This window comes from Sinocyclocheilus anshuiensis, unplaced genomic scaffold (assembly GCF_001515605.1).
Source record: "Sinocyclocheilus anshuiensis isolate Anshui unplaced genomic scaffold, SAMN03320099.WGS_v1.1 scaffold213, whole genome shotgun sequence".
NCBI lineage: Eukaryota > Metazoa > Chordata > Actinopteri > Cypriniformes > Cyprinidae > Sinocyclocheilus > Sinocyclocheilus anshuiensis.
In genome coordinates this window covers 388,527-399,953 of record NW_015540860.1, presented here as the reverse complement: position 1 = coordinate 399,953, position 11,427 = coordinate 388,527, and the positions used below count along the sequence as shown (strand labels likewise).

General features: G+C 35.7%; 1 protein-coding gene across 3 annotated transcripts in view; it reads left to right on the top strand.

Moving 5' to 3' along the window:
- The first annotated feature begins 1,977 nt into the window (after positions 1-1,977).
- rassf2a (Ras association domain family member 2a) overlaps positions 1,978-11,427 on the top strand; it is a 20,357-nt gene continuing 10,907 nt past the window's right edge. The window contains exon 1 of one of the 3 annotated variants that reach the window (XM_016485458.1): positions 1,978-2,225. The gene's annotated coding sequence lies outside the window, so the exon portion shown is untranslated. Of the gene's footprint in view, positions 2,226-6,809; positions 7,133-8,492; positions 8,816-11,427 lie in introns of those variants that run through there. The other 2 variants (XM_016485460.1, XM_016485459.1) reach the window with 2 other exon arrangements.

The following is an 11,427-nucleotide window of genomic DNA, read 5'->3' as shown; positions in this document are numbered from 1 at the left end:
GGGGGACCATAACCGTCTGAGTTAACGTGATTAAGCACACACAACTCAACCAGACTCAATTAATAGATGCAGTCATAGGGGGCTCAGAGAGAAGAAAGCAAAGAGATGCTGTCAACAACAGCAGGTCTTTTCTTTATGGTCCCATATTCTGAATGGTGGGTCCTACGTTATTAATAGAGGATGCGCGGTTTATTTAGCAAATAATATGATAGACCTACAAGAAGTGTCTCATGGTAAAGACGTCTACAGGACAAATCTCTAACACTAAAAATGTTTTTAAAAATCTGTTTAGAAATGAACAAAGTGTATTGTTCTTTTAAAACCTGAGCTCCCTAAACTCTTTAGCAGCTTTTACTGTATGAACCCTTTAACTGTCTGTGCTCCCGACAGATGGGTAGATCATAGCTGGTAGCAGATTACAAGAGATTAAAACAATATCAGTCTTTCCCAGCTCAGATTTGCTCATTTTCTGACCCATGATGATCTAATCCTCACCCTCAGTATCACTTACCCAAATTTTCCACAGAGAGAGCAAATGTGTTCTTACTCATTGAACTGCCTATATATAATCTGATTTAATGTAACCATACTTGTTATTTTTACAATTTTATAATGTGAATCAGTCTTATTCAAAATGTGTTGTTTGTACTTGTCCACTATGGTTACACTTTAGAATAAGGTTTCATTTGTTAACATTAGTTAATTAGTTACATGAACTAACAATTAACACCTTTTACAGCATCTATAATATTAATCTTAACGTTTACCAATACATTTTTAAGATCATGTTGTTATTATTATGCCATGTGAACATAATCATGATCATTTTTAGTAGGTTATTACCATAGACTGTATAAAAACAGGTTATTACATTTTAAGAAAGGTTATAAAAGCTATGCGAATGTATTGCTCATAGCTCATATAGTTAATGCATTAATTAATGTTAACAAATGAGACCATGTTACTGTTTAAAAGTCCGAAGATTTTATGAGACAGAACAATTTTAATAATAGGCCTATATTAATAGTTTTTAAAGTAAGAAGCCTTAACCATATAATTTTATGACAATATTATGTGTAGCCTACCAAATAGCCTATAAAAAAAAACTTTTTTTTCAATTAATTATTTCTTTATTTATTTATTTTTTAATGACGTCGATTCGATATCGATTCTCAAAAGCCATGAATTGATCTTTCTGGTACCAGAAAAATGAAGGAAAACATTTTATAGGGCCCTATTATTGTTTAAAAAATAGGACCTTGTACAAAAAAATTAAGTTTAAAATAAAGGTCTGTGGCTCTTAATTTCTTTTTATTTATTTACCATTTGTAAACTGATGTTTACTGGTTGTTTTTTAGAAACATCACTAGCATTTGTATTAAAACCATATTCACTGAAAAAAAAAATCGAGAATCGAATCTGATCGAATCGAGAGCTTGCGAATCTGAATCGAATCGAGAGCTGCGAATCTGAATCGAATCGAGAGCTTGCGAATCTGAATCGAATCGAGAGCTTGCGAATCTGATCGAATCGAGAGCTTGCGAATCAGAATCGAATCGAATCGGGACATCTGAATCGATACCCAACCCTAGTATTAAGGCTTTTAATACATTGCCATCATCTTTCAGAGAGACAAACTGAATTTAAACACCTCTGGTCATGTGACTTTTTTTTAATTATTTTTTTTAGAGCAGCCATGTAAAAGTGTTCACATATTCTAAACAATCTGTACGTTACGTTTATTTATAGTTCACAACTGTGTAAAATAACTCTTTTTAGAGTAGTTTGTGCCTTTTTGTACATTTTAGTCCCAAATGTTACCGATGTGGATTAAACGGGAGAAACTGTGCTTTAGTTCACTATGTCCCTATTCTTCAGCGGGCTATTGTTTTGGGGATTCCCCGCTGAACGCATATGTTGTCCAGCGCAAACAAAGGGGCGTCCGCGCGCGCGCTGATTGGCTGCTGCGTTATCTGAGGTCTGTAACAGCAGATGGGGTATTCCTCCTCCTCAAACTGCGATTGTTCGCGATGGGAGCACAGAAGCTCGGTTTGAGTTGGATTGAGTAAAGCACTGGATCGGTTCGTAGCATCGCTGATGGTAGGTTTGTTCAGTTTAATGTCGTCTGGAGACGTAAAAGCACAGATAAGATTCAGAACCCGTCAGAATCTGGTCTGATCATCGTGTCATTGGGCATCTGGAGAGCAGAGATCCACGAGAGAGGGGTGGGTGTTTGCGTGCGGTTTTTCATACATGTTGTTTATTTACTCACGACTTGTTCAGACTTCGATGCCTATGCTGGCATGTGTTTGCAACTTTGTATCATAACGTGTAATATGATCCGTTGTGGATTGAAATTCATTAAGAATGTCTACTGGAAATGTAATGTAATATTCAGGCTTCAAATTACAATAGCATCTGTGGACTCTTGTCAAGAGAATATGCCGCAGTGTTTAACATGTAGAGTTGTTCATGTCCCCTGTGAGATATCTGTGTTAGCAATGGGAAAGTATAACTATGGGCTCTAATGACTCGTTTGGCATTACATTTGGCTAGATTACATAACCAGTCTGGTTTATCCAGAATAGCTCCCAGAAATGTAAGTTCTGTTACTGTTTATGCACATGTTGTTCCAAACCAGTATGACTTTCTTTCTTCTGTGGAACACAAAAGGAGAAGTTCATGCTTCTTTTTTTAAGAACAGTGAAAGCATATTAACATACTTTTGTTAATCACAGACACATTCAATTGATCAAAATTGACAGTAAAGACATGTCACAAAAGTTTCCACTCTTCCTTTAAGCAGCACAACTATTTTCACTATTAACTGAGAGGTAAATAAGCATATTAGAATGATTTCTGAAGGATCATGTGACACTAAAGTGTAATGGCTGCTGAAAATTCAGCTTGGCCATTGCAGGAGTAAATTGTACTTTTAAATATATTAAATAGAAAACAGTTAGGCTATTTAAAATTGTAATATTATTTCACACTTTTATTGTCTTTGCAGTATTTTTACTTGATTAGCATAAAATAGATCTTTCCAAAACATAAAAAAAAAAATATTATAGACCCTTTCCAGTAGGGCTAAATAATGTGATATGGCCTCAGGTAATAACAGCTGATATTTAGACCAACAGCACCATTGTGAGTGTGATAACTTGTGATTCAGACTTGTGAATTTGGATAGTTATTTCTTATATTTCTTTGTTGCCCATGAAAATACTTCTAAAAGAGGCCAAAGCATCAAACTTTGTGAGTCACCAAGTACACAGACAAGCAGAGTGATACAAATAGTGAAATGTCTCACTGCTGTTGAACTATTGTAAATATCAGCAGTTCTGGAGCACTGCTGGACCAATCAGATTTGAGGACCGGGGAGTCCGGGACTAATTGTTGTATAAAACCACACGAATACTTTTAAGTGCCTACAAATGATGCAGTTCTTGCAAATCTTCAAGTGTGAGATTACATGATGGTGACTAAATGCTAACAGATTTTTCATTTTTGGGTGAACTATCTCTTTAAAAGTGATCCTCACACCTTCAGGCGGTGCCTGTGACATGTTTGAGCGTGAGTGAGTCAGGGAAACATCTTCAGAGAGTTTAAACATGAGGAATCAGGTTCATCTTGAAACAGTTTTTCTAAACTGCATCTAGAAATCATTTGTTTTGATAAATGTGGATTCTTTCAGTGTTTCAAATAAGTTACTCATTTCCAGACTACACTGTAAAAAATGACCGTGAATTTAACGGTAAAAGACTGTAAAAATGCTACAGTAAAAACCTGTTAAATGGTTAACGGTAAATTCCCCTACTATATACGGTGGAAAAATGTATTGGACATTACATGTATTGGACATAAATTTTACGGTAGTATACCGTTTTTGGAAGTGAAAAATACCGTATAATTTACAGTGAATAACCGTAAATTGACATTCCCAGAATTCCCTGCGTTACATTTCAAATTTGATGTTTTTTTTGTTGAAATAACTATGTTTCTTCTTAGTTTTTTCTTATCAGTTTTGCATATTAGGGTTGTGTGTTACACCTAATGTTGTTAAATGAATGTTTATTGCATTATTTCAGTTTCATGTGTGTTACCATGATGGTGTTTAGCGTTTGTGTGAATGACACTGTGCACCTTCTATATATGTTATTATTTAAAAGCTGCTTGTGATGGGCTTTGGTTCATCATGTGACTTTCTCATCACCACCTGCATTTGGTGGTTATCAGTGTATTACAAAGGTACAAAACAGATTTCAGTACTTCAATAGGTTGGTATATTAACATTATATCAGTTAATGAAATTACGGTATTTAACTGTAAATTTAAGATAAAACCGTAAAACCTAAACGTTGCTACTGTATTTTTTACGGTAAAATTCCGGCAACCACAGCTGCCGGTTTTTTACCGTAAATTTTATGGAATTTTTTTTACAGTGTAGCCTTAGTCTCTCAGTTGCAAGTTAGAATCTCAGTCAGATGTGGGCGTCACATTTTCCATGCAGCAGATTTTGAAGTAGCTGTGTTTTGTCTTTGTCATACTTCATAACTCATGAGAGTTTCACAGCAGCAGCAGCCATCAGTAAACACTCCAACAACTGCAGCAGTGCAAGCTGCTAAACACATGAGCGAAGGGAAGGAAGAAGAAAAGGAAGAGGGAGCAGACGTGTGACTTTCAGCATTGTTGGATGAAGCTTGTTGTCGGTTCGCAAGTGTTTTCCAGGTTGCCGTGGCAATTTAACAATAGCCGAGCAATAGTGTTTGTGAGGAGATGCTGGTTGGGGGAGGTGAGGGAATGGATGTAGGCCAGGAAACATCAAGCGGAGATCTTGGCCTGGATCTTAAAGACCGAGGGTATGAGCGCTTGCTTTGGAATTGGACAACGAGGGGGAGCTTCCAAGCCATGGGAGGGAAGAAAACGGATGGAAAGGTGGCCGTGGTTGTTTTCAGGTCATTGCAAACAATAGCATGAACAAATATGATAGAATTTATGACTTAAAGAGTAACATGCAAACATGCAACAAAAGAAAATGTCCACCAACAGAGTTTGGTTAGTTTTGGATGCTGAAGCAGGATAAACCACCACTTCCATCGCGTCTGTCCCACTTCCACAGTCTTCCCAGCACCGAAACACATGTACAACTCAAGTGCCAAGCCACCAGACCGTCTGTGTTCGACAAACATGTAATTATTCATAATTAGGCATTTTTATAGATGCAAAGTTGATCTTTAAGAGAACCGGCAGATTGGATAGTCACATGAGCCCAAAAGACTGTGTAAAAATAGTTCTCATGCTCTTTTTCATTCATTTCTCATTGACTCCCCTGACACATTTAATGCTAGAGTGCACAGTTGCGTAAGCGTGGAAAAGTACATGGCTCTTGAAAAGTGGTGCTCCAGTGAAAGGCATGAAAAAAATGGCTTTTGCATTTCAGAGACTAAAGTGGGGTCATGTTGCATGGAACACTGGTGGTTTTTTCTTTATCTATATTTTCCTAACCGACGTCTAACTGAAGAGCTTGAATAAAGGAGGGATTAAAAGTAAAAGAAAAAGTTCAGATAAGATTTTATTTTCTCTCAACTTCCCTTTTTCCTTTTTCAGCATGTCTTGGATTTACTTCTTGGCCTGAATGTGTAGTACTGTACACTATTTTGGTGTTTGTAAGAATACAAAAAATACAATAAAAACAGTAATATCGTGGAATATTATAGCAAGTAAAACATTAAAATAAAGGTTTAATAAAATAACAGTTTTGAATTTTATATTTATTAAATGTGATGTCAAAGCTACATTTTTTAGTAACCAATACTCTAGTCTTCAGTGTCACATGAACCTTCAGAACTCATTCAAATATGCTAATTTGATGCTCAAGAAACATTTCTGATTATTGTCAATGTTGAAAATAGTTGTGCTGCTTAATATTTTTATGCAAACCATGATACATTTTTATCAGGATTCGTTGATTAACAGAAAGTAAAAAAAAAACAAAAAAACGCATTTATTTGAAATATTTTGTAACGTTATAAATGTCTACTGTCACGTTTGATCAATTTCTTTATTAATTTATCAATTTATTCATTTATTTAAAAAAATATCCAACTGACCCAACATAAATTCTTTAATATTCCGAAATTGATTTAATGAAAACCAAAAACAAATCATTTTAAATGCTACAACTAAATATACTATCTTATTTTACTACTTTATCACAAAATTATAAAGTATGAAAACTGGGTATTCATTTAGAGATTTGCTAAAGATAACAAAATGATTAGTGTAGAGGAAATAAGCATGCACAATATTGGCCGATTCAGGTTTGGCACCGATATATCATGCATCTATAATCTAATCAACGCCTGTCATCTGATGCCTATTATCTGCTCTGGCAATGACTTTTGGATGTGTATCAGAGACTAATAGCTCTTCTGTAGTTCTGGCAGGACTATATTTGGGATATGAAACATTAATGTCAGAATAAGCTGCTCTGGGTTGATTGGTATTGAATATTTCATCATCTCCTGATTGAGCGCAGCGAGTGGTGTGTATGAAAGATGTGGGAGGGGCCACACACACACACACACACACAAGCTCTAACAGCTACACATACTTAACTGTTCACTGTGTGTCAGGAGATGGTGGTGTTGATAAGAAAACAAGCCCATACAAGAGAGAGATGCTATTGTTTGCTCGTGGGATAATGATCTTGTGAAAGGATAATCGTGTAGGGACTGAATGAGGCCATTACCGCTTCCATTTGGGGTCTCAGTAGGACACCTGTGCTCTCTTTGTGTGTATTTGTGTGTGTGACTCTTGAGTTACATTCGTACACTAAGTAGTTCTCCTAAAGTGATTCTAAGTGCTCATAAAGTTCATATATATTTTGTTGTTGTAAGATTAATGGCAGTGTGCATAAAGACATTGGTGAACTTGAGAGAGACTGACACAGGGAGATAAAGAGAGGAGGAGGAGGCAGTGAAACCACCATTGGGGAAGTCTGAAGCCTCATGTCAGTTTCCACTGTGCAAATCAGAGGAAGAGTATAGGAGAGCGAAGCTGAGTGTCACATGGGTTCAGCACTGGTTTAGCGTTTAAAGACCACCAGGCGATCAGCTGCAAAAGAAAGAAGGTAATGTGCGTTCAGTTAAATCTTCTTATATCAAGTTTAGGAAATCCTATGAGATAGTGAGACAGTAAACGGGAAGTACTACTGTTCAAGCTTTTGAAAATGTCCGGATTTAAATCCGTTAAAATATGCTGGTTTATAGTATTTCAGATGAAGAGGAGTAAGGTTGTTGTTTTAAATAACTTGTATGTCATTTTATGATGTAATACAGAGGACACATGACTGTTGGGTTGGTTGTTTTTCTGTGTTTGAAGGGATAGTTGATTCACAAATGAACATTCTCTCATTATTCACTCACCCTCATGTCGTTCCAAACGTCTATGCATTTCTTTCTTCTGTGATACACATACAAAATATATTTCAAAGAATGTTTGTAATCAAACTGTTTCTTATCCCATTGACTTCCATTGTATTTTTTGTCAGTGGGAAACAAAATGATTTTATTGCCAGCATTCTTCAAAATATCTTCTTTAATGTTCCACAGGTTTGAAACAATATAAGGGTGAATTTAGATTTAGATTTTTAGGTGAACTGTTCCTTTAACATGCTTGTACAAAGTTGTGAAACCACATGCTAGGCAGATGGCCACTGCCATTTCCTTAGTTTCAGTTCCTTTAACATTAAGTTTAGCGTGAACATGTATCTTTAAAAAAGTTTGTTTTAAAGTTAGATGTGATTTGACACATTTATTTTAGTTTTGTTGGCATGACAGTTGTATCAATGTTTTAAAGAAGACACAATAAAACAGCAACAGCGTGGAGTCTGAGATCTTGAGTAGTTGTAACAGCGGGGTAACAGTACCCCTGTTGTCCTGCACCTGTCCCTGTCTCCGGAAGCTTCTGTAAAGCCTTTCCAGCTGGTGAGGAAGGAAGCCTTAAGTAGAGCAGTTTGTATTGTGCCAGGGGAACCTCCAAACGGGAGTATATGTGTCAGCCATTGAGCTCTAGAGTCGGTCATATAGTTAACTGTACTCTTTCGTCTTTGAAATTGACATGTTACACATTTTGCATTGAAAAATGTAGGTTACACTTTATTTTAAGGTGTCCTTGTTACTGTGTAATTATACATTTAAGTACGGAGTAATATTAATTAACTACATGCACTTACTATATGGTTAGGCTTAGGGTTACTTGCATGTAATTATGCATAATTTATTGTTATTATAATAGTAAGTACATGTAACGTGTAACAAGGACACCTTAAAATAAAGTGTTACCAGAATGTGCAACTTTTCCTTTGAATAATTCACACTGATGAAGGATTTATCACTCATGTTTTTGTGTAGGGACTGAATGAGGCCATTACCGCTTCCATTTGGGGTCTCAGTAGGACACCTGTGCTCTCTTTGTGTGTATTTGTGTGTGTGACTCTTGAGTTACATTCGTACACTAAGTAGTTCTCCTAAAGTGATTCTAAGTGCTCATAAAGTTCATATATATTTTGTTGTTGTAAGATTAATGGCAGTGTGCATAAAGACATTGGTGAACTTGAGAGAGACTGACACAGGGAGATAAAGAGAGGAGGAGGAGGCAGTGAAACCACCATTGGGGAAGTCTGAAGCCTCATGTCAGTTTCCACTGTGCAAATCAGAGGAAGAGTATAGGAGAGCGAAGCTGAGTGTCACATGGGTTCAGCACTGGTTTAGCGTTTAAAGACCACCAGGCGATCAGCTGCAAAAGAAAGAAGGTAATGTGCGTTCAGTTAAATCTTCTTATATCAAGTTTAGGAAATCCTATGAGATAGTGAGACAGTAAACGGGAAGTACTACTGTTCAAGCTTTTGAAAATGTCCGGATTTAAATCCGTTAAAATATGCTGGTTTATAGTATTTCAGATGAAGAGGAGTAAGGTTGTTGTTTTAAATAACTTGTATGTCATTTTATGATGTAATACAGAGGACACATGACTGTTGGGTTGGTTGTTTTTCTGTGTTTGAAGGGATAGTTGATTCACAAATGAACATTCTCTCATTATTCACTCACCCTCATGTCGTTCCAAACGTCTATGCATTTCTTTCTTCTGTGATACACATACAAAATATATTTCAAAGAATGTTTGTAATCAAACTGTTTCTTATCCCATTGACTTCCATTGTATTTTTTGTCAGTGGGAAACAAAATGATTTTATTGCCAGCATTCTTCAAAATATCTTCTTTAATGTTCCACAGGTTTGAAACAATATAAGGGTGAATTTAGATTTAGATTTTTAGGTGAACTGTTCCTTTAACATGCTTGTACAAAGTTGTGAAACCACATGCTAGGCAGATGGCCACTGCCATTTCCTTAGTTTCAGTTCCTTTAACATTAAGTTTAGCGTGAACATGTATCTTTAAAAAAGTTTGTTTTAAAGTTAGATGTGATTTGACACATTTATTTTAGTTTTGTTGGCATGACAGTTGTATCAATGTTTTAAAGAAGACACAATAAAACAGCAACAGCGTGGAGTCTGAGATCTTGAGTAGTTGTAACAGCGGGGTAACAGTACCCCTGTTGTCCTGCACCTGTCCCTGTCTCCGGAAGCTTCTGTAAAGCCTTTCCAGCTGGTGAGGAAGGAAGCCTTAAGTAGAGCAGTTTGTATTGTGCCAGGGGAACCTCCAAACGGGAGTATATGTGTCAGCCATTGAGCTCTAGAGTCGGTCATATAGTTAACTGTACTCTTTCGTCTTTGAAATTGACATGTTACACATTTTGCATTGAAAAATGTAGGTTACACTTTATTTTAAGGTGTCCTTGTTACTGTGTAATTATACATTTAAGTACGGAGTAATATTAATTAACTACATGCACTTACTATATGGTTAGGCTTAGGGTTACTTGCATGTAATTATGCATAATTTATTGTTATTATAATAGTAAGTACATGTAACGTGTAACAAGGACACCTTAAAATAAAGTGTTACCAGAATGTGCAACTTTTCCTTTGAATAATTCACACTGATGAAGGATTTATCACTCATGTTTTTTTTAGTTCTTGTATGAGCATTTCTATTGACCGATGCATATGGATGAATGGCATGATATTAAAAGTTTCTTCCGTCTCTGGTTTCTCTAGTTTCATCTGTAATGAAACACAAGGGACAGTACTGTATTATCCTACAGCACTGATTGTATTTCAATCAATGGCATTCCTAAAAACGTAAATATATTGATCATCATTATGACTGAGCATCTTTTACCAGTTTAAATGTTAAAAGTGTGATCAAGTTTAAAGACTCTGTTGGGGAGGCGGGACATTCTCTGTTTAGAGACCATGATTGGACAAAAATCTGCTCAGTGCAACATGAGTATTTTATTATGGTTTTCCCAGATGAGAAAGACATCAAATTAAATGCAAATATCTGCTAAAAGTTAATTTTAGGAGTACATTAGCATACAATATTGTTTAAAATTTGTTTGTGTTTGAAAGCTCACCAAGGCTGAATTTATTTGATAAAAAAAACGGTAATATTGTGAAATATTATTACTATTTAAAATAACTGTTTTCTATTTTAATATGTAATTTATTCCTAATGCAAAGCTGAATTTTCAGCAATCATTACTTCAGTCTTCAGTGTCACATGATCCTTCAGAAATCATTTTAATATGCTGATTTGCTGCTGAAGAAACATTTCTTATTATCAATGTCGAGAAACCCTGATAGTTATAGAAAGTTCAAAAGAGAAGCATCTTTTGACTTTTTTTTTTTTTACTGTGTCTTTTGGTCAATTTAATGTGTCATTGCTAAATAAAAGTATAAATTTTTTTTTTTTTAAACTCTACTGATAACAAACTTTTGAATGTTTTACTATATACTACTTTATACTACAGGTGAACTCAAAGGTAAAACAAAAGGGCCCAAAACTTGAACTGTGATTTCATGGGGTCTTTAAATGTGTTGATGAACTGTTTCAATCCTCTCATTCATTCCAGTATGTGCTCCATGTCTATTCTGGTCACATCCTCATGCATAGTTTACTTTCAGCTGTGACTCGCAGATGTCGACATCACGTGGTTTTGTGGGAGTTTCACAATTTGAGTTGAATTACTGAAATAAATGAACTTTTCCACGACATTCTAATTTATTGAGATGCACCTGTAGAATAGAGCATCAGTCTCTTGTCAAGAGATATCAAAAATACATGAGTTAGTCAGTGTGAGATATGCATACTTTACTCTGTTTGTTGTTCTCTTACATTCCTCATGCGCTGACCTAGATACCGAAGAGTTAATTCTTTGATGTTAAAACAAGAAGCAGAAACATTCTCTCTCTCTCTCTCTCTCTCTCTCTCTCTCTCTCTCTTTCTCTGTTCTCCTCTATGT